We start from the raw sequence: 26492 nt of genomic DNA, 5'->3' as shown, positions 1-26492 counted from the left end.
CATCTGCCTCTCACTCCACCCCCAGAAGTCTCATAGAAAATTTCCCAGAGCGTGAATTTCCCAAAGTGGTGCAGCGGAAACGAATCTGACTAGGAACCATGAGGTTGAGGGTTCGATCCCTGGCCTCGCTCAGTGGGTTAAGGATCCAGCATTGCCATGAGCTGTGGTGTAGGCCACAGATGCAGCTCAGATCTGATGTTGCTGTGGCTCTGGCGCAGGCTGGCAGCTGTAGCTTCGATTAGACCCCTAGCCTGAGAACCTCCATATGTCGTGGGTGCAGCCCTAAAAAGCAGAAAAAAAAAAAAAAAAAAAGGAAAATCTCCCAGAGCGGTCACCAATGCCCCACCCCAGGAGACTCTGCAGACCCTGTGCTGAAGAGGGGGCCAGAGTGAACAAGGCTTTGTGACTCCTGGCTGGCTCCGAGGTTGGGGAGGGGGCAGTTCTGCCTTGGCGCGGGCTGATGGCACCACTTTTAGGCAGAGCCATTGCCAGCCTAGTGGTGCTATGTAACTCCTCTGGGGCTGGCGTTTTCATTTAATACCCTCGGCATAATTAACAGTGCTGCATCTGCTCTGTCATTAGTGGCATTCACTGCCATTTGGAGAAAGGGCTCTTAGTTTCCCAGTCATTAGTCTTGGGGAGGCTATTATGGGGAAATGGAGGAGGAAGTGGGGCGTGCAGCCTCCCTTTCCCCCCTTGGAGAGCTGGCGCCGGGCAAAGAGAGCAGCCCATCGACCTGTCTAGTCCAAAGCCCTTGGCTTTATGGACTGAGAAAGCGACACCCAGATTAGAGAAGGACCCAGTCCACAGGCAGCCTGCATGGGACATGTCTCTCTCACCACTTTCTGGGGTCTGCAAGCCCTGGCCCTGGGTCTCCCAGTATGTGTCAGTCAGCAGGGCAACCTTGGGCAACCAAGTGAGCACCCTGGGCTTGGTTTCCTACGGAGGATCCCAGGACACGGCAAGTGCTGGGCTCAGTGCCCGCGTTGCAGTCAGAGCTCAAAACTGGGGCTTGTAGGGACCTGATGATTTGGTGTCACCGTGCTGAACCAACCTGTTAATAATGTACACACAATACATGAGTGCATTTAAATTCCATCTTTTCATCTCTTCAGCCAGATGACTTCTTCCTCATCCCTAAGCCATTTTTTTTTTTTTTTTAAATCATAGGAGGGTCCTTGACCTCAAGCTCTGGCAACAGCCACAAAGAGTGCTAGGAGTCTCAGTTGGCTGCAAGGGTTGGACGCAGGATGGGGAGCATACAGCGCCTGGGAAGCGATGGCCTCTGACTGTGTCATTTTTGTTTTGTGTTGTTTATCCTCTCTCTCACTGAGTCAAAGCTCCAAGCCCCCCACTACAATCTCCTCTCTGGGTGGTGTGGGAAAGCACAGGGGGCTGGTACCTTCAAGACCTGGCTTTGAACTCTGATATGTAATCCCTCCCTGGACCTCGGGGTCATCCTCTGGCCAATGGGGACAACACATCCATCCCCTAGCATCCTTCTTACCAGCCTCTGACAGCCCACAACTGGTTCCCCTAGAGGTGCTCCCTTCCTGGTGGTCAGGGCTGGGCTGGCCACTCAGCCAGGGGACATGTGAAACCCTCAGGTTTCCTTACCTCACCCAGAACTCGTGAGAGTCCACACTCTTCAGCATGGGCAGCAGCCCAAGGGCAGAAGGGAAGGGGGTCATGGCCAGGGTCAGTGATTTTCATCCCACGCCCCACCCCTTCCCTTCCCTCCTGGCTGGGCACGACTCAGAACCACAAAGCCACTCCTCCAGGAGGTCCCAAATGCTGAGGCTCATATACAGACACTTCCACATGCTTTTCCTCATTACCAAGGCCCTTAGATCCTTTGAGATGGTCTCTTGGGGTCCCTGGTGTTTATTTTCATCCAAATCCACCTAGATAAGCACAATTGTACACGTGCTCATGCATTTGAGTGCAATCATCCTTCTTTTCCCATCCTGCATCAATGAGCATACTCCAGATCCCAAATGCTGAACATGACGGAGGAGACATTTGCCACTGTCTGGAGCTCAGATGAAGCTAGAAGACGATCTGGGGCCCTTTCCTCAAAATCTCACACCGTCCAACAGTCCTGATCCCCGTGTTATGTTCTACCTCCTACAGATGGAGGCTCCTCTGGGTTCCTTCTAAGGGGCTACTTGGTGAATTTGGATTTAGACTTAGTCAAGGCAGCCACCCTTAGCTGGAAAACCTGAGGTCAGGGATGAGGGTGTTCAGGGCTTGCTGGGCCTGTTTTCTCATCCAAAAGACAGAGATGATAATATTAATTTCACTTGGAGATCCTAGGGCACTTGCAAACATCAATGGAAATCATGTTGTGAAATTCTACTTAAGTGTCAAGTGTGTTTGTATTCACGTGTGTGCAAAGAGGTCTCATCTGAGTCAAGGTCGTTCTGATTTGGGTTTTTTGAGAAAAGGAGCCCTAGAAAATCCCTTTTTGTTTGACAGAGGACTCTTCTCCAGGCTATCAGAGACCATATTTTCTTCCCCTGTAATACTTCATACAGGAGCAAAAGGAAAAACAGCCACAAGAGTCCCCCCCCCCCCGCCTTTTTTCAAACTTAGAAGTGCTGTTCTGATGACTGGGAGAACTGTTATTAGTATTCAGTTCCAGAAAACTGCAATACTGATACCAAATGTCATTTCTCACCTCCTTGTGGCTGCTGACTTCTCCCTGCACAGAACTTCCTTACCAAACAATAAAGCCATGAAAGCAACCTGCTGTCGGTGTCTTTCAGGGCATCTTTGACCTTGAACGTCCCTCTGGCCAGAACTCAGTTATCTCCAGAACTGGCATATAACACTGATCTTGCAGACATAGTGCAGCTGACAGGTGGGCAGAGCTGCAGGTCACTGAAGCAGCCACTAACTCCTGCGTCCTCCAGCCTGTCTTGTGAGCCAGGATCCCATCCAGCCCCAGAAGCTAGGGGTCCTTTCTGCAGCCAGGAGGGCCCCTGGCCCCCTAATGTGGCCCATTCCACCTCCTGCACACCCCCAGCTTATAGCGTGCCACAGCCAATCACTCTGCAAGACCTGGCCTCCTTGTAATTTCCAATTTGTGAGAAATGTAAAAATAGAAGGCCGTTCGCTGCAGGCAGCTCGCATCAAATCAGATGCCACTTTCATGTCATGTCAGATCATGGTAAACAGGACTGATGACTTCCTCGGCTGCTCTCTATGGCTTTCAGAGCAGCAAGAAGGTGGTGACAAAAGGGGGGCCACCCTAGAGTTAGGGAAAGGTGGCTGGGTGCACAACATCAACACCAGCTTGAAATGAAGCCAGAACATAGGTCACAAATATCCCATACCAGGAGCACCTGAGTGCGAATCTCAGTTCTGCAACCTCACAGCTAAAGATCTTGCGTACAAGTTCATCTCTCTGTGCCTCAACCTCTCTAGTCACCAAATAGCAGTTATTGGGCCACAGGCCTCCTGAGCTGTGGCAAAGCTCAATTGATGGAACGAACCAGGAAATGCTTTTTAACTGCACAGCTCCTTAAATGGGGCACTGCGGTTCTTGCCAAGCCAGCAAGGCCAGGGCCTTTTCCGTGGCAGGAGTGTCAGCATGTGGCAGCTGCAACAGGGTTCCAGGGCCACTTCCCAGCCCAACAATCTTGTAGCAGGTGGCTTACCCTCTCTCCTTAGTTTCCTCATCTTTACAGGGACAGTTCTACTATGTAGCCCGTGGGGACTTGTGAAAATTAAATGCAGTGCTTCCACACAAGCACTCAGCAGACTTCCTGGCAGATCATCAACTTGCAATAAGGCTTAGTTATTACTGTTATTGATGACATTATCATTGGAACAACATTTAGTGTTGTTCCCCCCCCCCATTTATTACTAGATCCAAGTCTGTGCTGAAATATCACAGCTTGCGTTCACACCTACCGTCTCTGCCAGGCAACCCTGTCTCCACAATTAGCCAGCTTCCCCCTGACTCCCAGTCCCTTCCCTGGCTCCGGAAGCCCTCAGGTAAGCCCACAGTGGAGGTGCTGGATGTTCACCAAGATCAAGGAGGCATATTTCCTGGGATGCCTGATTTGGGGATCCACATCAGGCCTCCCAGCCTTTCCCCCTCTCAAGTACCAGGCTCTTCCCCTCCCTTCCAGCCCGTGGGTGCTGGGCCCATTTTAGGAGCTGGTGCTGAGGAATGCCACGGAGCAATGGATGAACACCTGATGATGGGGGGGGGCGGGGGGAGGCGGGGGAAGGTTGCTGCTCTCACAACTGTTGTCAATTCAGGGTTGTTTTCATTAAGGCAGGGGCTGTGCTTGGCCCTGTTGAATTGCAGGGGCAGTTCTAATACCGGCAAAGCCAGGCCGGCTGACACATCATTTCTGTTTGAGGAACAAGGTGATGAAGAGCCTCTAACTGGGTTTAGTTTTGGAGCTGTGGCTGAGGGGGAGGGCTTAGGTGAGCAAAGGAAGGAATTGTTAGGCATACCTCAGGCCAGGTGATGGGGAGGGGCTCAGGCACGCTACCTGCTCCCAGGACAAAGGGGATGGACTTCAGGAAGCAGGGGGACTAGAGGTGATGGGCAAGGCTTCAACTGGGGCTGACACTCAGCCGATGATCCATATATCACAAGAAAGGCGGAGGGGAGACATAAAAGAAATCTCCAAATTCCAAGTGGCTGGGGATGTCTCTATCTCAGCTACTGAGCTCACGAGCCAAGTACTGGAACAACATCTTTATGTGAAGGCAAGAAGCTCCCTGACATTTGGGCTTTACTTAATGTTGCTCTTAGCATATACCAGGAAGGCGGGCAGTCCCGAGGGGCCTCACTGTCAGTCATCAAAACCTGACCATCACCCCAGCAGCACACTTTATGGAAGTGAAAACCAAGGCCCAGAGACCCAGCAACCAGGCAAAGAGTTGGCCTGGAAGTCAGAAGATTGGTGTTCATATCTCTGCCCTGCCTCCTCCTGGCTGTGTGACCTTGGGCAAGTCACTGCCCCTCTCTGTGCTGCAGTTTCTTCACCTCTCAAGTAGGGGATTAGAAGAGTACCTGCTGCACAAGGTCACTGTAGGAATTGTGGGCTGGGCACATTGGGTGCTTTCGGTACTCCATCCCTACCTTCCCACGGGGACGAGAACTTGCCCAAGGTCACAGAAGAAAATGGCAGGAGCCCAGCTCAAAGCCAGCTTGTCCAGGGCTCATTCCTGGCAGTGGTCTCAGAGACCACATTTCACAGCCTTCCTACTCAGTGACACAGGTAGGTCCATGCTGGTGCTGTCCTCACCACCCATCCATGCAGGCTTTATTCTAAGACATTTACTGAGTGCCTGCTTGGTGCTGGGCCCCGCATAAACAAATCCACAGCATTTGGAGCCTGGTTGCCAGGCACGTGAAATCCGGGGAGAGACTGAGCTATTGTGCGTCTTTCAGCTTGGAGGGACCTGCTCTTTCCTTTACCCTCAGAGCTGCCTCCTCCTTGGCCCCCAGACACCCCTCCCAGCCCCATCCTCAGTTCCTGGGGGATCCAGTTCCCCCTGAGCCTCCAGCCCTGGACTTAAGGATAGAACAGGAGCAGAGATGGTCCTCACTTCTCTCCCACAGCAGCTGCTTTTCCCATGTAATTCTTTGGGATCACCCCACTCTCCAGATGCTCTGCCAGACAAGCCCGGCTGCATCCCACTGCCTGGGACTCTCTGTTTGTCCTCCAAGGACTGGCCATTGAGCCAGTGCTTGGCTAGAGAGAGAGAGAGAGAGCGCTTTCTTTGTTTGCTGCCTGCCTGACAATTTATTTCTGAGGTTCAAGGGAAGCTCAGCCATTTTGCCCCGTTGCTCTGGGAAAAGGTCCCTTTCACTTCTCCTGGGACTTTCGCCCCGAAGGGCAAGTTCTCCTCTCCCTCCTGTGCGTGGGGGAGGGTGTGAAGCTGCTCTGACCAGGACAAGAGCAGGGGCTGGATCAACCCTTCCTGGAGAGTGCTCCAAAGAGCAAGAGAGACAGAGTTCTGATGCTTGTAAGTCCCACTGAAACTCCTTTGTTCTGGAATTTGGGAGTCAGGATATGCTTTTCAGACACCCTTATGAATGCATTTCCCCCAAAGTTCCCAAAGAGAGAATCTAGGCAATACCCAGCACCCAACACCCCCTCTCTTGCCAAGCACCCACCTTGTGTGTCACAGAAAAATGAAGGTCAACCTCAAAGTCCACTCAGCCTGATAGAGTCGCTGATTTGGGGGTGTCATCAAAGCTCAGGAGCCATTTTATTCAGTGCCTTCCCCCCCTCCCCAGCTCTTCATGAAGATGAGGCTGAGCTTTCTGGGAGAGGGAGGGAGAGCTCATGCCCCACATTGGGAAGAAACAGCATTGCCACTGGGCTTTTAAAAATCCAATTTTCTCCTTGGGGTTCACGTCTATTTTGGGGAGATTAGCTCAGAGCCTCCGAGCCAGGCTGCTGGGTCTGAGTTCCTTGTCTGAGAAGCAAGCTAAGCTAGAATGCGACATCTGTGGGTGCCAGCTGTAGAGATGAGTGGGCACAAAGGGACCACGTATGAAGACCTGCTGGTCACTGCCCCGCGGAAATGGCGCGGAGCAGAGTTGCCCCCCTTTCCAATTCCCAGAAAGTAAATGCCAGGACATAAGGCAAGAAAGTGAGCATGGTCCCCGCGGTAGCAAGGAGACAGTCCTCAAACCTTCAGGAGGACCCCGCTCACCCCATATTCCTCCAGGAAAGGAGTGGGAAGAGTGCGAGCGCGAGCTTCTGTGCGCTCAGCTCAAGCCCAAGCCATGGTGTGCTTTCTAGGCAACATTTCTTGAGAGACAGAAAGGAGGTGTCCCGTTCCCCAGTCGCCTGCTCCCTTAGCCCTCAGAGAATAGAACGGGGGCACAGCTCGACCTTGGTGCAGCTGACCCCAGACGAAGTGGCGCACAGCTCCCCAAACGCTATCATTCTTTCCAGGGTCCTCCACCACCCTCTGGGGATGAACCCGGCGCTTCGACGGCTCCAGCAGAATTGAGCGCCAACTAGAAACCAAGCGGCCCGCGACCAGGAATGGGCTGATTCTCGAGCTCCTCATGTGAGTTCTCCTGGCCCCCCGCGCTTCCCGGGGGGATGGCCGGGACGCGCGCTGACGGTCGGAGAGGCGCCCCAGGCTCCTTGCTGTGGCCCAAGGCCAGGCGAGGAAGGCGCTGGAATCTCCATGTGCCCGACCCCACATCCCTCCCAGCCGGCGGCGGCTTGGGGCGCCGGACTGCGCTGTCTGGCAGTCCTGGGCTCTACGCCCCGCGCCCCGACGCCGGCCGTCCGTTCCTACCTGCGGCCCGGGCTGCGCTGCCCGCGGCGGGCGCTGCGCGGGCAGCTCGGCCGCTCCGCTGCGTTCCCGGCTCCTCAGCTCCGCGACTATCGCCCGCAACCTCGCCGCTCGCTCGGTCTTCCGAGGGCGGGCGGAGGCACGCGGGGAAGAGGGGAGGGGAGCGCGGAAGGGCAGGGGGCGGGGCCGGGGCGCCGGAGCCCGCCCACCTCGGGGAGGGGCGCTGCCGCACCGCCCGCCTACCGCCCACCGCGCGCCCCCGGCCGGGCCGCCCCTCCCGCATCCCTTCACCCTTCTCCTTTCCTTGCCTTCTCCTCTTTCCTCTCTGTTGTTTCTCGCTTCCACTTCTCTTTTACATCTCTCCTCCCTCTCCTCTTTTATCCTTTCTTCTCTCTCTCCTCTCCCTCGCCTGCTCCCCTCTCCGCCCCCCCCACTTCTTTTTCCTTCAGTCTGGTGTCCTCTTCCCTGCTTTGGCCAGACCGTCCGGATATCTGTGTCCCAGTCCTTTTCCACATGGATATCCCTCTTGGCTTTTCTCTTTCCAGCCTTGCCGATTTGCTTATGTTGGTCTTTTTTCTCTTTCTCTGTCACCCTCTTCTCTCCCTGGAGATCACAAGGCCCCTGCAGTGTGAGTGAGGGGCGGGCTCCTGTCACCTCTCTGCTCTCCTCCCTGGGGCAGCCTCCCCCTGCCTGTTACACGGAACCGTTTCTGACCTGGGGTGACCAGGCTCTTGGTACCAGGCTGAAGGTGTGCACATGGCAGGGAGGGGCGGCTTGGGAAGGACCCCCTGTCGGCGCTCAGGGCTCCGTGGTGGAGACACAAGTGGCTATATGTGTGGATGGACAGATGGATAAACAGATGATTAAAAAGGGAAACCCAGCCTGGAACAACACCCAAGGACGGCAGCAGAACTAACCCCCCCTCCACTTCCCCACCAGATAGCCTCCTCTGCACACCCAGTGCTAGAGGACTTCCTTCCCCTTGCCAAATCCTAACCCTTGACCCCTTTCACAAAGGCTCCTGGGAATGGGTCCACGACTACCTTTCTCTCTGGGTACCTTATGGACTCACAGAAATGATTTCCTTCTCTCAGCCTTGACCTACTCTTTGCCTCCTCTCTCTGAATCCAGGGCTGGCATTTGCTGATTGACTCCCTGTCCTCACCCTGTCACCTACCCTGGGGTCCCACAATACCCAGTGCTCCCAAGTTCACCGTGACTGCCCCATCACTTTCCCACATTCTCACCTATGAGTGTGGAATCTTTTTTTTTTTTTTTTTTTTTTTTTTTTTGTCGTTTTAGGGCTGCACTCATGGCATAAGGAAGTTCTCAGGCTAGGGGTCAAATTGGAGCCATAGCTGCCAGCCTATACCACAGCCATAGCAACATAGGATCTGAACCACATCTGTGAACTACATCACAGCTCATGGCAATGCTGGATCTTTAGCCCACTGATCAAGGCCAGGGATCGAACCTGTGTCCTCATGGATGCTAGTCAGATTCGTTTCCACTGAGCCATGATAGGAACTCCCAGGTGTGGAATCTTGAAACCTTACTTAACCCATCCATTCCTCCCCCATAACTACTCACCAGCTTCCATGTGCTTATGACCTCCCTCTGTACCTCAAGTAAATATTTACTGAGCTCCTTTTATTTGTCAGAAACTATCCTGGGCTCTGGAGACACCATGGTGAACAAAACAGGCCGCAGACCCCAAGGTGGTTCTGGTCCAGCCTGGGAGACAGGCTTCTATCAAATAACCACACAAGCCCAGACTGACAAACTCTGCAGGGAGCACACATTTCAGGGGATCCCAGCCCTGCTTGGGATGGGTGGGGAAGTCCTCAAGTACCATTTGAGCTATGACTGAAGGATGAATAGACACCATCTGGATGGAGATATGGGGCACAGATTTGAGCAAGGATATGAGGGCAGTAAAAATAGAAGCTAGTTTTGCTTATCTGATATTCATTTTAGCTAGCTCAGGTGATAGCATCTCCACTGTGATTTGGGAAACTTCCCCTCCTCCACTCACATTCATATGGTTTGGTGGGGTTCCCTCTTTTCAGAGGTGGGCAAGTGACCCAGGTACAGCCAGAGCACATCAGCCTGATCTCGGGGGGGTGGGGAATGTGTGACACCTGCTGGATTGCTGAGAACTCTCCCCGGGACTTTTGCTAAAACAATTGTTAAACAGAAGTTTGATCTCCACCTTGGTTTCAGAGCCTGGAGTTGCCGGCAGCCATTTTTGTCACCCAGTTCAAGTGTTCCAGAGAACTCACATGCATCCCTCATGGGCTAAAGGGATGGGTTCTGTTAGTTCCCACTTGTGGGCTGGCAACCATGGTGGTAGCAGGATAATTCTCAGTGGAGTGGAATAAGTTGGAGAGAAATAGCTCTTCCATATTCATTTCCCTGTAACATCCTTGTGATTTCTGTTCATGGGTGAGTCTCAGGTTGGTGCTAATTTGTCTTTAACACTTCTCCATGGTACTGAGCAATTCCGTTTTGACTATGAGAGATAAGCCCTAGGAGGCCAGCCCTGGTGGACACGGGTATCTAGTTAGAATTGAATACATTCCTTGTCTGTCCTTGTACCTATTTTAGTGGAGACCTATTTCTGGCAAGTAATACTGATCTTCGAATTACATTACGATGTACAATTTCCTTTTCAGATACATTTATTTAATCTAAAAAAGGAAAATACTTAAGTAAATAAAAATAGACACAATGCACAGATTTTTGCAAAACTCTTGTGGCTGCTTTGCAAATAACAAAAGTTTGAGTAGCCTAATTTAGAGAAACATTTCAGCCATGTGTTCATTCACTCAACAAATGTTCATTGAGCACCTTCGAGAGGAGCCACAGGGAGAGGACGAGACAAAGAGACAATGCAGCTGGTAGGCTGGTTCATCAGAGAGGGCAGGGCCTGATCATGGAAAGCTTAGCCTGTGTTAAAGAATTGCACTTGACCTTGGGAGGTGCTGGGTGAGCCATTGAATGTGCTGGGGCGGAAGAGTCAGGTAGGGTTTAAAATTGCTGAAACTGGCCAGGTCTGCAAGGTGGGTTGAACGGAAGAAGACTGGAAGCCCAGAGGCCAGTAGGGGGGACTGCTATAATACTGTAGGTGTGACATGAGGGGGGGCCGGCCCTAGCAAAGTTCTCTCACACACAGTGGGCCCTTAATGCATGGTTGATATTATTGTTAATGTCATTGTTGTAGACCTCCTCCCCTCCCCCATTTGGGGTAGTTGATATATTTATGGGGCATCAGACTGGAAATGGCCCTGAGATATCACATAGTTGAAGACTTTTATTTTATTTTATTTTATTTTTTGTCTTCTTTTTCTAGGGCCACTCCCTCGGCAAATGGAGGTTCCCAGGCTAGGGGTCTAATCGGAGCTGTAGCCAACAGCCTACACCACAGCCACAGCAACGCAGGATCCGAGCCGCATCTGCGACCTACACCACAGCTCATGGCAACGCCGGATCCTTAACCCACTGAGCAAGGCCAGGGATCGAACCTGCAACCTCATGGTTCCTAGTTAACCACTGAGCCACGACGGGAACTCCTAAGACTTTTATTTTAGAAGTGAGTAAATTGAAACCCAGAGAAAAACAGTGACTTGCCTGGGAGCAGCTGGCTACTCGGTATCAGAGCCAGGAAGGTGGTGACCACAAACAGCATGTTGGAGCAGCAGCTGCATGCTAATCACTGACATGTGGGAAACAGAGTTCCAGAGAGTCACTGGACCAAAGTCACACAGTAGAAGAGGAGCTGAGATCCCAACTTAAGCCTGGCTGGCTCCAAAGCTAGCGCCTTGGGCCATTAAGTTCATTAACCTTTTTTTTTTTTTTTTTCTTTTTGTGGCCTGACCCGCGGCGTATGGAAGTTCCCAGGATAGGGGTTGAATCAGAGATGTAGATGCCAGCCTGCACCTCAGCCACAGCAATGCCAGATTCGAATAGCATCTGTGACCTACACCACAGCTCACAGCAACACCAGATTCTTAACCCACTGAGGGAGGCCAGGGATCGAACGAGCATCCTCATGAACACTGTTGGGTTCTTAACCCACTGAGCCACAACTGGAACTCCAGTTCATTAATCTTGCCCCCGGGGCTTTCCTGCCACCCCCAGGCAACCTTTCATCAGGCCACAGGTGTTGCTGTAGAAAAAGTCCTGATTTGAGGTGGGCCAGGATGCCCAGATTTATCTCCAGCCCTCTGTGTGTCCTTGGACAAGTCCCTTTCCCTCTTTGAGCCCCAGTTTCCTCACCTGAAAATTAAAGAGATTGCACTTCCCTTCTGCTACATCCAAGGCTGTTGGATGAGGGGCTCAAGGACAGGGCCATGCCTGAATTTGCTCCCCATGCCCTGCCCAGGCCTCCTACCCTGAACCCCTTAGCTGCTTGGAGCAGACTCTGTCTCCATGAAAACAAAGTCCCTCATCCAGCTTGTCCAAAGTTATAGTAAAACTGAGAGGCCTCCCTTCAACCTAAGAAAATCTTTCTCATAGGGAAACCAGGCTTCATGTTTTGTTTTCAGATGGGATGCTATTACTTTAACCACACCCCCCTCCACGCCAGAAATTGCCCCATTAGCAAAAGAGCCACCACATTAATGCGTGTAACCACTTGAAAAACCACAATAAACCTTGCGGGAGATAATAGGACATAAGATCATTTTGTTATCCTGTCCCTGAGTCACGCTGGGACAGATCCCCAGCACCAGCCTTGTTGTTGAATGTTCAAATATTTGTGTACGTCGTGCCATGCTGGGATCAATACTTAAACAGTTGGGGAGATGGCCACTTCCAAAGGGACAACCCCCACAAGGCGGAGAGCAGGCAGTGCTCAGTGCAGGTGGAACCCATCCTGAGCTGACCAGATAAATATTTCCCAACCGCATGCAGCACTGTGGGTCACGTGTGGGCTTTGGAGGTAGAGAGACCTTGGACAAGTGACTTCGCCTTCCCAGACTTCAGTTTCCTCATCTATAGAATGGGAATAATAATGTGAACTGGAGTTTGGCACTTGTCATCTGCCTCTACATGGATTCAGTCATGAGCCACTGCACCTGCTCACCCGCAGCATTGCCTGAGCTGAGCTCAGGGTGGAAATCAGGAATGAAGCCTTCTGTGCTCTGGGAAAACTGGAAGAACAGGTCTTCAGATAGTCAGATATTTTTAGGAGATTTTATGTGCTCAATTCTTGCATGTCCTCATAGCTAGAAAAACATGAAAATCCTTCATGGTGATGTCTGCTCCTTGTGACTAGTAGTAAACGTCATGAGACCAGCAATAAACTTTTGTAAAATATGTGCATGGCTGCACACACCTTCCCCTCACCTTTATCATATACACTGATATTATTTCCTCCTGCCTCTGTGGTGCAGTATTTCAGAGCTATCTGCCCAGGCCGTAGTTAAATAGACAAAACAAAGGATGTCACAGCCATCTGCAGATGTGGCCACCTCAGATGGGTAAGCAGGTGAGCCCTGAGGACTGTGAAAACTCAGGATACTGGCCCCATAGCTGAGGTGCATATCAAAGGATCGATTTCAGTGAGCCCAAACCTCTTGTGTTCCTGCAACCTGCCCTTTGTTGCAAAAGCTCTTATGTTCTAGCTGCCCCTGGCCTCCTCAGAGCAGTTTCTCAGGGCTACCTGAGATGCTCACTCCTGGGCTTAAGTCCTAACTTTGCCCCAAATAAAACTTAACTCTCAACTTTTGGGTTGTGCATTTTTAAAGTCAATAATAATAATAATAATAATAATAATAATAATGATAATAATAGTAATAATATAGCTTATATCTGACAGTGTTGCTGGGGAGAAAGCCAGCTCATGCTCTGGGCTTGATAATTGCTCAACATAATTTTACTATTCAGGTGCTATCTGCAAGCCACCTTAAGGCAGTCTCAAATGCCACCGCCTCCAAGAATCTTGCCTGGTTTTGGCCCAACCACATAGGATTTCTTCTTCCCTCAAATCCCCACACAGATCTTGTTCCTGCCTCCCTTCAGGTACTCACCATTCTCCCTTCACTGGGGCAGGGACTGCCGTCCCTGGGTGCCCAACATACAATAGGGGCTCAATACTCCTTGACCCTTATATTCCCTCCCAGGGCAGAGAGCCTGGGACTCTTGTGTTCCTTCTGCACTCATTGCCGATGTCCAGCCATATGAGACTACTTTCAGTGCTCCTCAAAATGTTCCCTCCTCTGGGCCTTTATCTATGCTGTTCCCTCTACCAGGAACACTGTTCCCTTATCCTCTTCTCTCATAGACTCTCCTCGACTCTGCAGGTTTCAACTTGTGCCAGTAGGACAACACCTGCCTTCTTGGCCTGACCCAGTTCCCTAGCTGTTTTCACTCTGCATAGTTCCCCTATCGTGGAAATGCACACGCTGGGTTGTTTAGCTCCTGGATTCATCCTCTGTCTCTCCCACTTGACTGTAAGCTCTGTGAGGTCAGGAATGAGTAAACAGCACAGTGCTTGGCACACAAGAAGTGCTCACTAAATATCGGATGAAGAGAGAAACGCACACATGAAAACCACAAGCTCATGTCTCACTCAGGTGGCAGGTTCTTGAGGACCTGTCCAGGTAGACAAGGTGTAAGCAGGGCTCAGAGTTCAGAAAATCCTTATTTTTTCTCCCCTGAGCACAGCCAGGCTCCCAGAAGTCAAAACCCTGCCCACTGGTGAGCATCACAGCCACTCCCAGGAAGGAGCTGAATGTCACCATCACCTGTGGGCCTCTGACAACCAACCCAGACTGGATCCCCTGTGGGGATCACTGAGGACCCCCAGGAGGAGCTGGGGAGGGGGAGTGAGGTGACTGCACAGGAGGAAAACCAGAGGCCTGGAAGAAAGGCATGAAGAGACCATTGGTGCTGTGGAACACAGGCCTGGGGCGGGGAGACGGAGTCACCACCCATGAGCTGCCAAGGGCAAGTTCATTCATTTATAATTTTAAGTACTGTAACTACACAGGTATTTATAAAGCTTATACTTAGTGCCAAGCCCTTCATCTGGATCATTGCAAGCACCCTCCCAGTGACCCCACGAGATGGGTGGTGTTATTCCCATTTTACAGATTAAACTAAGACTCAGAGAGTGTCTGGATCTTGGCTCTTGAGGGGATCTTTTTGGGAGTTCCCTGAGGCTGACCTGTGGACAAGGACATGAACGCATGGTTATTTCGGAGGGGAAGGGAACACAGTGGGGAAACAGGACGTAAGGTCGAAGGGCAGGCAGCTGGCGTGGGGTGTGTGATCCAGCCAGCTACCAGGTAGGCAGTTGGCTCTTAATTCCAGGGACAAAACTAGGAAACAGGGTAGCAGGTGCACCTCAGAATTACCCCCACCTGAGGAGAAAGGGAGCCGGGGTATCATACACCAACTCTTGCCAGCTTTTGGTTGAAGACTGCTCCAAGGTGCTCACTTCCTGGCACTTGTGTACCAGCAGGTACTTGGCAGAGCAGCCTTCTGGGGTGTGGGGAAGCCCCCAGCATGAAGTTGCTGGTAACAGAGTGGGAGGTTGGCCAGGGCCCCTAGGAAAGATGAGGTCCAGGGTTATGCAGGACATACCAGCAGGGGAGGGGTGGGCACTGCAAAGAAAGCTGATGTCTGATGAGGCCGAGGCAGGGAGCCTGATCCGGAGTCTACTTGGGTTTACAAGAGTAAGGGGCAGCTGGGGTATAGACATGTGTATTTGATCTTAGACTCAATAGTCCCTGGCTCGTTCTAGGACTTTGAAGCTGAGTGACATCCCTGGGCCACAGTTTCTTCCTCTGCTGCACAGCGCAGCCCAGGAGAGGTGTTGAGAGGCGGAAGGACTTTGCAGCTCTCAAACCCTGGCTTGGAGTGGACGCCCCATCAGGGCTTTGGCATCTGTACATCTATCTCTATCTTAGGAAATCCAGAAGCAGCAAATGCCTGCTCCACTTTCAGAATGGCAGCTAATCACAATATCGTTATTTATGAGAGAAATGGATTCAGCATTTTTATGCCAAACAGAAGCTATTGACATTCCTAGAATAGTCCCAGGAGAGGGAAAGCCCACTGCAAAATGCTCCTTCAGAAACAATTTGCAATCAGTGGGCCAGGCGTTGGTCCAGCCATGTGGTCCTTGCTGGTTCTGGCTGATAAGGGAACAAAGCACTCTCCTGAGGTTGGGGCTGGAGGCGGCAGGAGCCAGGAGCCTGATGTCTTCATGGGAGAGAACACTGCAGAGACCCGGGATTTCACTTGTCTGCCCAGGCTGCTGGGAGCTGCAGAAATCTTGGCAGGTGGGGGAAGAGGGGACATGGGGGGGGGTCTGCTTCCCCTGTCCTCCTCCTCCCTCACTTTCTCTCTGACCCTCCCTCTTACTTCTTTTTACCCCTGTTTCTCTCTTCCTCTCTCTTCTTTCTTTCCTTATTTTGTTTTCCTTCATTTTTTTCCTCTTAAAAAATAGTATTCACTACACATTTATTTCCGGTGTTTGCTCCTTATAAACCACTCCAATATTTAAGACAGACACTCCTTTTGATCTTCCCACTTAATCCTCATTTCCTCCTCCTCCCGTCCCTGCATGTTCTTCCAAACTTACTTTCTTTCATTTGCATGCATCTCTATATACCCAGAAAATGTTTCTGTGTGTTGGTGTGTTTATATTATAAAAATAGCTTTGTACTCTAGTTGACATTCTGCCACTTGCTTTAAAAAAATCACTTTTTTTAAAAGAGAAGTTTTAGGTTCACAGCAAAATGAAGGGGACAATACCAAGATTTCCCATATACGTCCTGCCCCCACACATGCATCACAGTCTCCTCCGTGATTGACATCTGCCCCTCCCCCCATGGTATATTTGTCCCAGTTGATGAACCTACCTGGACACATCATTATGACCCAAACTTCACAGTTCCACCTGAGGGTTCACTCTGGGTGTTGTACAATCTGTGGGTTTGTATAATGAATAATGACATGTACCATTATTATAGCATCCACTGCCCTAAAAATCTCTAGGGCTCCCCTCTTCACCCCTCCACTGACCCCAAGCACTGGCATCCATCTTTTTACTATCTCCATAGTTTTGCCTTTTCCAGAATGTCATGTAGTCAGAATCATACCACATGTAGCCTTTTCAGATGGTCTTCTTTCACTAAGTAATGTGTATTTAAGACTGCTCCATGTCTTTTCATGGATTAATAGCTCATTCTTTTCAGGGCTGAATAGTGTTCCATTGTCAGGATAGACCACAATTTATATTTCCATTCATCTACTGAAAGACATCTCAGTTGTTCCCAAGGTCTGGCAATTCTGAATAAGGCTGCTATAGATCCCTATGTGTGTTTTATGTATAGACATACGTTTTCAACTCCTTTGGGGAAATAACACTGGATCTAGTCACTAATGTAATTGAAAAGCTGTGATGAATCTAAACAATACTTAAGAGATTTCTGCAACAACTGTACAGTGATATGAAAACACGTGATTTCTCTTGGCTGCACGTAGGCACAGGTATGGCCAATGTCACCGGTTTGTTACCTTCATTCATAATGGAAGGGAAGGAATGAAAATCAAGACATGTTTTCCCCACATGAGTTCTTAGAGCACCTGAGTTCCCTCTGCACAGGGGACTGCAGGCCAGGAAAAAGGATTGCAGTGGAAGCTGGGGGTACCCACAGGAGTCCCCAGGAGGTTCTAAGCCTATGTGGCTCTGCCCAGGCCCAGGGGACAGGTGTGACGGAGACAGGACGAGGCGCTTCCTTTGAATTTGTGCCTGGCCTGCAGCACCTGTCCAGTGGCTTAAGAGATACTTGGGGACAGTATCCTGAGCCCAGGAATCAGCAGAGACAGCTGGGGACAGATCCTTAGGCAACAGCCATGTAACTTCTGGAGAAAGAGCACAGTAAACATGACGGGTGACCACTGCATCGGACTGGCTGTGAGTGCCTGGCTGACAGCACTGTAGGGCCCATGTGAAGGGGAGGCAGAGCCATTGAAACGTGACTTATGACGGTTGCTGGGGCCCCATCTGAACCCACAAGCCAGGAAAGGCTGGGACAACTCAAGATATAATAATAATACACTGCATTTGTATATTGTATGACATTTTACAGTTGAAAAGTGACTCATGTTCTTCAAGATATAGCCACAGCTACCCCCAATTTGCCAATGAGGAGGCTGAGGGTCCAGAGGGACAGGAATTTGTTCAAGGTCACCCAGCTAGTGAACAGTGGTGTCAACTCAAGCCTTGGACTCTTACTGCAGCCTAGAAGAGTGGAAGAGATGAGGCATGGAAGAAGAACGAAGCCGAGACTGTGGCGGGCCTTGAGAACCAGACTGAGGCATGAGGATCTTGTCCTGATGGCAGCGGGGAGTCAAGGAAGGTTCTTGAGCAGGGGAGTGACTTGCAAGCCTTGGGAAGATTAATCTGGTGATGGTATAAAGCATGGGTTGGATGGAGAGAGAGTGGGTGGGGACTAGGAAACATCCACGAGGTGGCTGTAGCTATCCAGGGAGGAATGATGACACCACGAGGAGAAACCTTAAGGACTAAGAACAAAGAACACCAGCTGTCCACTGGGAAGGACATATGGACATCTGGTGAGGTCCACTCCTGGGACTACTCCATATACTACAGTGCATGTGCCTGTTGTAGGGTGGAACTGGACCCACGTTTGGCTCTAGAAATGGGTGTATGACCCCAGCCTGGCCATGAGCATGAATTCATCATCCCCACTGATGTGACTGGCTCAGGGAGGAGCACATGGCCAAAGCTGGCCCAGTCAGAATGAACCCCAGACTTTTGCCTGTCTAAAATTAAAGCCAAAGGGGAGCAAATGTAGTCTAAGAGCAGTGAGAGTAAAGATTGGTCATAATGAGTCCTAATGATAACATCTGAGCTCCTGGATCCAGCCATGCCTGGAGCCCTCCTGAGACTTTTATGGGACCCAATAAGCCCTCCTCCCCTAGAGAGTGTTTGATGTAAGCCAGTGTGCACTGGGGTTCTTTTGATTGCAACCTAAAGTGTCCTGAATGACACACCAGTCACCTAGGTCAGGGGTCAGCCTACCACCTGTTTTTTTAATAAATAAAGTTATTTTGAACACAGCCATATCCAGTTGCTTACATATCATCTATGGCTGTTCCTGCACTGCAAAGCAGAATTGAATTGTTGTGACAGTGACCCTGTGGCCCACAAAGCTCAAAATGTTTTTTATATGGACTTTTACAAAAATGTATCTCAGTGCCTGACCTAGATCAACCTCTCTCATCTCTTATTAAGGCAGAAACCAGGGCCCAGAGAAGGGCTTGCCTGACATTGGAGGCAGAGCCAGGCCCAGAACACAGGTTTCCTGATGCCAGCTTACAGTCCTTTGTTCTGCCTCTCCTTGTCCCCAGCCCCTGCCTGGAAATGCTCACAGCTCCTTCTGGAGGGGGTTTGATTCATTTGACAGTTGAACCCCCCTCATAGGCCCAGATAAAATTCTCCTCTGCAGCCTCCCCGGGATGCTCCTGGGAGTCGCAGGGAGCCTGGGAAATTGAATTCCATAAATAACTGAGCCTGACAGCCCAGCCAGTCCTGCCTGCCTCCCCCAAAGGCCTGATAACTGGAGCTGGAGCGGACACAGATGATGAAATTGTCTTGATGGGGACCCTGTCCCAATCCCATGGATGCTCTCCTGCCCATGGGGACCCAGGCCAGGAGCAAGGTCCACTTGTAAACTGCTTTTTACACCATTCAAATAAGACAGGGCAGGGGTTTGGGCCATCTTAAGAGGGTGCTTTGGATCATCTGGGGGTAGGGTTGGGAGGGCTCAGAGTCAGGAGGTTGTGCAGTGAGAGAAGGTTCTCTGGAGGTGACAGGCTAGAGCATTCAAAGACAAAATAAAAAATGTTCAGGAGCTCCCATTGTGGCGCAGCAGAAAAGAATCTGACTAGGAACCATGAGGTTGTGGGTTCGATCCCTGGCCTTGCTCAGTGGGTTAAGGATCCGGTGTTGCCGTGAGCTGTGGTGTAGGTTGCAGACGCTGCTTGGATTTGGCGTTGCTGTGGCTGTGGAGTAGGCTGGAGGCTGTAGCTCCGATTTGACCCCTAGCCTGGGAATCTCCATATGCCCTGAGTATGGCCCTAAAAAGAAAAAAAAAATGTTCAAGAAACCCTTTGCTAATTCTCTGAACTCCTCCTCTCCCCCAGCCATCTACACTCCAGCCACACAGGCATAACGAAAATATACCAAACCCACTTCAGCCTCAGGGCCTTTGCACTTGCTCTTTTCTCAGCCAAGAGTTCCTGACTCTCAGACCTTTGCCCTGCTGGTTTCTTCTCCTTGTTCAGGTGTCAACATACTTATCACTGCCCATTTTAAGCTGCTGCAAGTCTAGTCAGTCTCCCTCGCATGTTGCTTTCTTGTTTTCTGTGTCTCTAGCCTCCAGAATCATCCCTGGCTTGGGGCAAGGGTAGGTTGAGAACATTGTTTAAGAGGGTAACTGGGAAACAGTATTTTCCCCAGGGAACTTACAGTTCAGTGGGGGAGACAGAAACCCCATGTGGTGTGAGAGGCACAATGAAGGGAAGGGGAAGGAGACAGGATCTGCCAAGGATCCAGGAGGCAGGGAGGGTGGGCAGGAAGAGCTAGGAGAGTGTGGAGGAGACTGGTGGGGGGAACAGCAAAGCATCAGAGGTGAAGGGCCCTGGGTGAGGAACTCACTGCAGGAGTGGAGGGGGCTGGACCTGTGAGGCTGGGCAGGTGGGCAAGGCCCAAGGCCAAGGCCGGCTACAACTTGCTAGGGAGGCTGGACTTCACCCCAAGCCAGGACAGTGGTTGAGCAGGGACATGGCAAAAGCAGCTTGGAAGACTCATTTCAAGGATGTGTTGGAATCAGGAAGCAGGGCCAAGGGGAGGGTAACTGCCCTAGAAAGGTATAGGGTGGTTACCAGGGAAGGAGATGGGGTGTCATTGATCCTCTGCTTCACCTACCTCAGCAGCCACATCCAGGGCTGCGATCCTGCCACAGCCCAGGCCTTGCCCCTTCAGGCAGCTAGTTGGGGGGCTTCCTGAAAGAGGTGACATGGAGGAGCCCTGGACCCACTCGAAGGGGCTGAACTTTAGCACAAGTCCCTTTTTTTTTTTTTTTTTTTTTTTTAGGGCCGCACCCGTGGCATATGGAGGTTCCCAGGGTAGGGGTCTAATTGGAGCTGTAGTTGCCAGCCTACACCACAGCCACAGTAACACTGGATCCGAGCAGTGTCTGCGACCTGCACCATAGCTCACGGTGACACCGGAACCTTAAGCCACTGAGCGAGGCCAGGGATTGAACCTGCAACCTCATGGTTCCTACTCGGATTCGTTTCTGCTGTGCCACAATGGGAACTCCAAGACTTGGTTGTGCTACCAGTGGGCTGTGTGAACTTGTGCATCTCTCTGTGCCTCAGTTTCCTCATCTGTCGAACATGGAGAAGAGGAGAACCTGTGTCTTGGGTCTCAATGAGATCATGTGTGTTGAGCACTTAGCACAGAACCTGGCACAGGACCAGCACCTGGAGGAAGTGACTCTGGCGGCCACTGGCCATCCTTAGGGGCTGTCTTGTTCTGGCAGGAGGGTCCTAGGGGTGGGGGAGGGGCGAGCTCAGAGTAAGGAAGGGTTGCTGGAGGTTTGGGGGAGTCTAGGGTATTTTGGAGACCCCTAAATAATTTCTGAGACATCCTTGGGGACAGCTGTGTCCCCATCCCTTAGTGCAGATCTAAGAGAGTCAGTCCGGGGACCAGGAGGAGCCCTCAGTCTCTGGAGCTGGTAGCAGAGGACAGAAACTCCGCCTGTGGGTCCTGGTCCTGCTGCCATTCCTTTCCTGGCCTATAGAGCGCAGGCCAGGTGGAGACAGCCCAGCTGCCATGCGGAAGGTGACAGATGGCCACAAATGAGGGGTGAATGAACCTGCTAAATCCTCAGCTGGGAAATTGAGCATCTCACCTCCCATCTGTGAGAGCTTCTTCCCTGGGGAAGGGAACGTATGTTTGGATGTGAGTGTGGGGGGCGTTTGGCGTACGTACAGATGGACTCAGTGCCAAGGTCAGGGCGTGTGGCATGTGTGTACACACGCATGCTCACATACACACATGCATATACGCATGCACATACATTTACACACGCATGCTCATGCCCCTGATACATATTCTTCCTATCACACGCACTCCCATGTGTCTATTCAACCATAGGCTCTTGTGAACACCATTTACACACTTTTTACAGCTGGAAACACCAACCTACACCTGTCCACTACACCCAGAGCACAGGTACCCCAACAAGTAGATTTGTGCAGCTGTGTTTTCTTGAACTAACCAAGACCCACTGAGACACACAAGCTTTGCACAGCCCTGAGTCACAGTAGGGGAGGCTGGCTCCAGTTCAGGGGTGATTCCTGGCTCTTCTGGAGGGAGGGGCCACTTCCCATCCTGTTGAGGACAAGCTCAGTCACGTGACCAGCTCCAGCCCCCGCAGTCTGAGGGGAAGGGCTCTGTGTCCCTCCAGGTGGAAGCCTCCAGAGCCAGCTCTCCTGTCCCTCTGCTGTGGTGACCAGTGGCACTCTAATGAGAGGCTGCCTGTTTACTGTTTCTTTCTTTTTTTCTTTTCTTTTTTTTTTGCTTCTTAGAGCCTCACCCTCGGCATATGGAGGTTCCCAGACTAGGGGTCGAATTGGAGCTACAGCTGCCAGCCTATACCACAGCTACAGCAATTCAGGATCCAAGCTGCATCTTTGGCCTGCATCACAGCTCATGGCAAACCTGATCCTTAACCCACTGAGTGAGGCCAGGGATCGAACCCGCAACCTCATGTTCCTAGTTGGATTTGTTTCCCCTGTGCCACAACGGGAACTCCATCTTTCTTGTGTATGATCTTGGGCAACCCTTGAGCCTTCCTGAGCCTCAGTGTCTCCATCTGTGAAATGGCAGGGGTTGGGCCCGATTATCCCTAAGCACCCTGGGCGCTGGCCCTGGGTGCTGAGCTGCTGAGCATGACCTGTCCTCACAGAGAAGGATGGCTGGTGGCCCAATCCCACCCCAGGCTCATCTCCTCCAGGCATCGAAAGTGTCCTGCAGGAGGAGTGAAGCAGGGTTAATGCCGAGCTTCAGGAGGCTGCCTTTATTTGGAGCGGCTTGAATTAGTTTCTGCAGGCTGATCAGAGTCCGGGTATTAATGAGCCATTGAGTCAGAGCCAGTTTTCCAGTGCATGGTGTTAGTGATGAACTAACCACTTCTGACAGCAATCAACGTCAACTCTATGTTGGCTCTGAGTGATCACTGGCTTAGCCACCCAGGGCCCAGGCCGGCTGGGCTGCCCACAGCTTCCCCCACCCCTGGCAGCACTGCAGCAGTTCAGCCTGGGTTCTTGGCCTCTTTCATCTGAATCCAGCCTCTTTTCTTTCTAACCATCACTTTTCTCTGGTTCCTAATCCATTTCCATCCATCCCAAATCAGCCTCCCCAATGAGAATCGTGGGTGGCCTCTTCTTCTACTCCTGTCCTCCAACTGAATGATAAAACACTCTCCCATTTCTTGGGTAACAATATGCTGAGAGTCATATGCTATCCGAAGTTCATCTCCTCCCTAGGCAGAGAGGGTTTTATGTGGATGAATATTTGCATACTTTTGAAGGAACTGGGGGTGAATTGGCCAGTGGGAATGTTGGGCTTGAAGAATGCAAATGGAGGGCAGAGCAGAATTGCTCCAGCAGTGAAGGGGATTTTAGAGACTACGTGGGCAGAAGAGAAAGGAAGAGATATAGACATACTCTAGCTGTTCCTTCTGTCTTGGCCTCCTGGCAGTTCCCTGGCCACTCATATGCCTGGGCCTTTGCTTGCGGTGTTCCCTCCATCTGGAATGCCCAGGCCTCTCTCATTAGTTTGAGACAACTCCTAATCATGCTTCAAAACCTACTCTATCTTCTCTGATCAATTCTTTCTGGGCTCACACATGACTCTGAAAATATCACCACAGAAGCATTTACAATCCTGCTCTGGATCTATTTGTGTGCCCATCTGCATCCCTGGGGGCCTGGCTGAGAGCTCCTTGGGGACAAGGACCTTGTCTCATTCAACATTGTAGTCTCAGGGCCAGGCACAAAGCCTGTCACAGAGAGGTGCTCAGGTGTGGTGGGGAATGGATAGAGTCAGTCAAATCCTCATTGACAATGGAAGGTCCTTTGGGAGTAGTTGAAAGCTCCAACCTGGCCTTTGGGTGTATGCACACCCTGGACTGGTAGGGCAGGGCTGATGTCTGAGTCCTCTCAGAGTCCTAGGTGATGGCCGAGTGGAGAAACCAAGGTGCCAGGAGCTGAGCGAGGCCTGGTGGCTGGGCCCTCCTCTCCTCCCGCATCTTCCCCTGTCCCTGACTCCTTATCTGGGTCTGGAGCCTGGGCCCCAGGGATCTCAGGCTACCCCATGCTGACCTTGCCCAAGGACCAGGCCCAGCATGTGCCACACACCAGACTATTGCATGCAGGCAGGGTCAGCATTGGGACAGAGAACCCCAGCCCTGCCGCTGCCCTGCTCTGTGTCTTGGTGCAGGTGACTTAACCTCTCAGAGCTACATGTTCACATCCACAAAGCGGCACGTTGATGGGATCTGCTTCACAAGTCTGTCATGTTGATTTAGAGAAATAGTGACTTGAAAGCCCAGAGTGGATGTTCACACAAGGTCTTTTGTTCCTTTTCCTTTCTGTTCATCCTCTCTCTTTCTCTCCTTCATTTTCCTCCTCTTTCAGCTCCATTTCTTCCCTCCTCTCTCTCTTTCAGCATTCCCAATTTACAGTCCAAATGCATAGAGAGAGGGAGGGTATAGCGATGGTTCAAAGGATCAATGCCCTGCTGGGGGTCAGGTACCTGCAGCCACCCTCTCACCAGCCTCCCTGGCAGCTATGGGCCTCCCCCCTCGAGAGCAGGGCTGCCCCCATCAAGTGTTATCATGTCAGCAACTGTGAGCTGTTTCTCCTGTTGGGCTGGAGTGTCAGGCCCCAGCCTGCTGCTCAGTGCCCAGCAGGCAGCCCTGGGACTGGAGGAAGATGAGAAGGAAGGCCCGGATGGCCCGGGGCCTCTTGAAAGTGGTATTCTGGGGGAAAACAGTTTTCACGAGGCTTCTGATCATCTTCTCTGTGTGGGGCTCACTTTCATGTCTGTGATCACACCAGCCCCCTGAGGCTGTGCTGGTGGCAGGAACACAGGGATGGCGGGGCAGCCGGGATCACAGCAAAGACCATCAGCCTCCCGCCGGGCCCAGCTGCCTGTGTGCTGGGTCTGGATTCCAGACGCTGTGTGCAGTATAGTTTCCCCCAGCTTCTCTCCTCTCCTGCCTCCTGTCTCTCTGTAGAGTAAGTGGTTAATCTGCAGAAAGGTACAAGGATCCTCACGCATTCATTCATTCACTAATTCATTCATTCGCTCATTCATCCCTTTATTCTCCTCTCAATCCAGTAACCAGAGAGATGCTGCTAAATGAGCAGACCCATTTTGCTAGATCCATTCTGCTAAATAAGCAGAAGGTAGCTCAGAAGCTACCTTCCTCAGGGTGGAAATCAAAGTCCCTGCTGTAGCCTTCAAGGCGTGATCTGGCCTATGGTCCCCTCCTCTGGGAAGCCCACCGCTCATCTCAGCCACACTGGCCTCCTGACTGCTTCTCTTCTACAGACACTGGCAGGCTCTCGCCACAGCAGTTGGTATTTACTGTTCCCTCTACCTTTAACGTGGTTCCCTCACATGCATCCCTCCTGCCCTCCCCTCCTGTAAGTCCTGCCTCAAATGCTGCCATCCCTGGAACCTGTTTATCCTCTTTCATTTTAGACCCCTCCCCCAGTGTTCCCATGCCTCTCTCTCTCTTTTTTTTCTTTTTCATGGATGCACCTGTGGGTATATGGAAGTTCTCAGGTTAGGGACTGAATCTGAGGTGCAACTGCGGCAACACCAGATCCTTTAACCCACTGCACTGGGCCGGGAATGGAACTCTCGCCTCTGCAGCGACCTGAGCTGCTGCAGTCGACTCTTAACCCATGGTGCCAATGTGGGAACTCTCCCAATCCTCTTTATTTTACACACACACACACACACACACACGTATATATCTCCCTTACTTTATATATCTGTGTGTGTGTGACATATACATCTCCAGTTTTCTCCACAGCACTTATTACCTTTTGAAGCCCTATGCATTTTACACATTTTGCTTATCTATTTTGTTTATTGTCTATCTACTTCTCTGAAAATTTACGTGATATCACGCAGGAATTTTCATTTTATTTTGTTCACTTACTAGCTGTCTGCCCCTATGAAAGTCATGTAATCTTTATGCCTCAGTTTTCTCATCTGTCAAGTGCAGATGGGTGTTCCCACAACCTCATGGGGCTGTGTGAAGACTGCGGTGGAGTATATGTAAGGGACAAATCCCTGTGCAGATGGTGGTTGTGCAAACCCATGGACACAATCGTGACCAGGACTCACCGCACAGGAGGCTCTGTCCTCTTGTGGGTACATTTCAGATGGAGGGGGTGTGGGTAGTTTCCACCAGGTGGCTCTCTCCACCTGATGGCTTTCTCTTGGCCATGCAGAGCAGGTGGGTATACTCCTGGAAGTGGCTCTAGCCAAAGATGGACAGGAGTGGGAGGGTGGACCCTGTTTCCTATCCCTCCAGGGGAGGCTCAAGGTGAGTGCTAAGCCCCAGCTGCCCTCAGTGGAAGCTACTCAGTAGTGCACTGTTTCTTCACTCTCCCCACCTTCCCCGAGTACGGCTTCCTGGGGTCACCACCTAATAATTTTCTTCCACATGAATCCCTGTCTCAAGGTCTGTTTCTGGGGAGTCCAACCTGAGACAGGTAGATTCTCAGGAAGGTCTTCACCGGGAGCCTCAGCATCCCTCTTTATAGCCCGGCTAAGCCTTTCCACCCCACCAGCTGTCTCTGTGGTCTACTTAAAAGTGCTCTTGACATTTGCCTTTGAAATTCCACCTGTCCCCACAATTGGGCTCCTGGCCAAGACTTGGGCTGCATAGAAGAGAACTAATCAAAGTGGTGGTTGAAGCAATCTTCCCTCCAACTAGAACTGTCCCAGGTCAGGGGAGTGTGTATTTGGCTGAGACAGCAGGTGACTGGGAGGAAGAAGTCTTATGTGGGGGAGATTCTTCCACAGCATCCACTGGCCAGACATGGAGGGGAGACTTTGTTTGAAA

General features: G+C 51.4%; 1 protein-coding gene across 2 annotated transcripts in view; it reads right to left on the bottom strand.

The window, feature by feature from the left end:
• The window catches only part of SLC6A1 (solute carrier family 6 member 1), a 42307-nt gene extending 34861 nt beyond the window's left edge, over positions 1-7446 (bottom strand). Inside the window, exon 1 of one of the 2 annotated variants that reach the window (XM_021069340.1) lies at positions 7294-7446. The gene's annotated coding sequence lies outside the window, so the exon portion shown is untranslated. Of the gene's footprint in view, positions 1-6148; positions 7088-7293 lie in introns of those variants that run through there. The other variant, XM_021069341.1, reaches the window with a different exon arrangement.

This window comes from Sus scrofa, chromosome 13, assembly GCF_000003025.6.
Source record: "Sus scrofa isolate TJ Tabasco breed Duroc chromosome 13, Sscrofa11.1, whole genome shotgun sequence".
NCBI lineage: Eukaryota > Metazoa > Chordata > Mammalia > Artiodactyla > Suidae > Sus > Sus scrofa.
The sequence above is the reverse complement of the archived record's forward strand: the minus strand, read 5'-3'. Positions and strand labels throughout refer to the sequence as shown.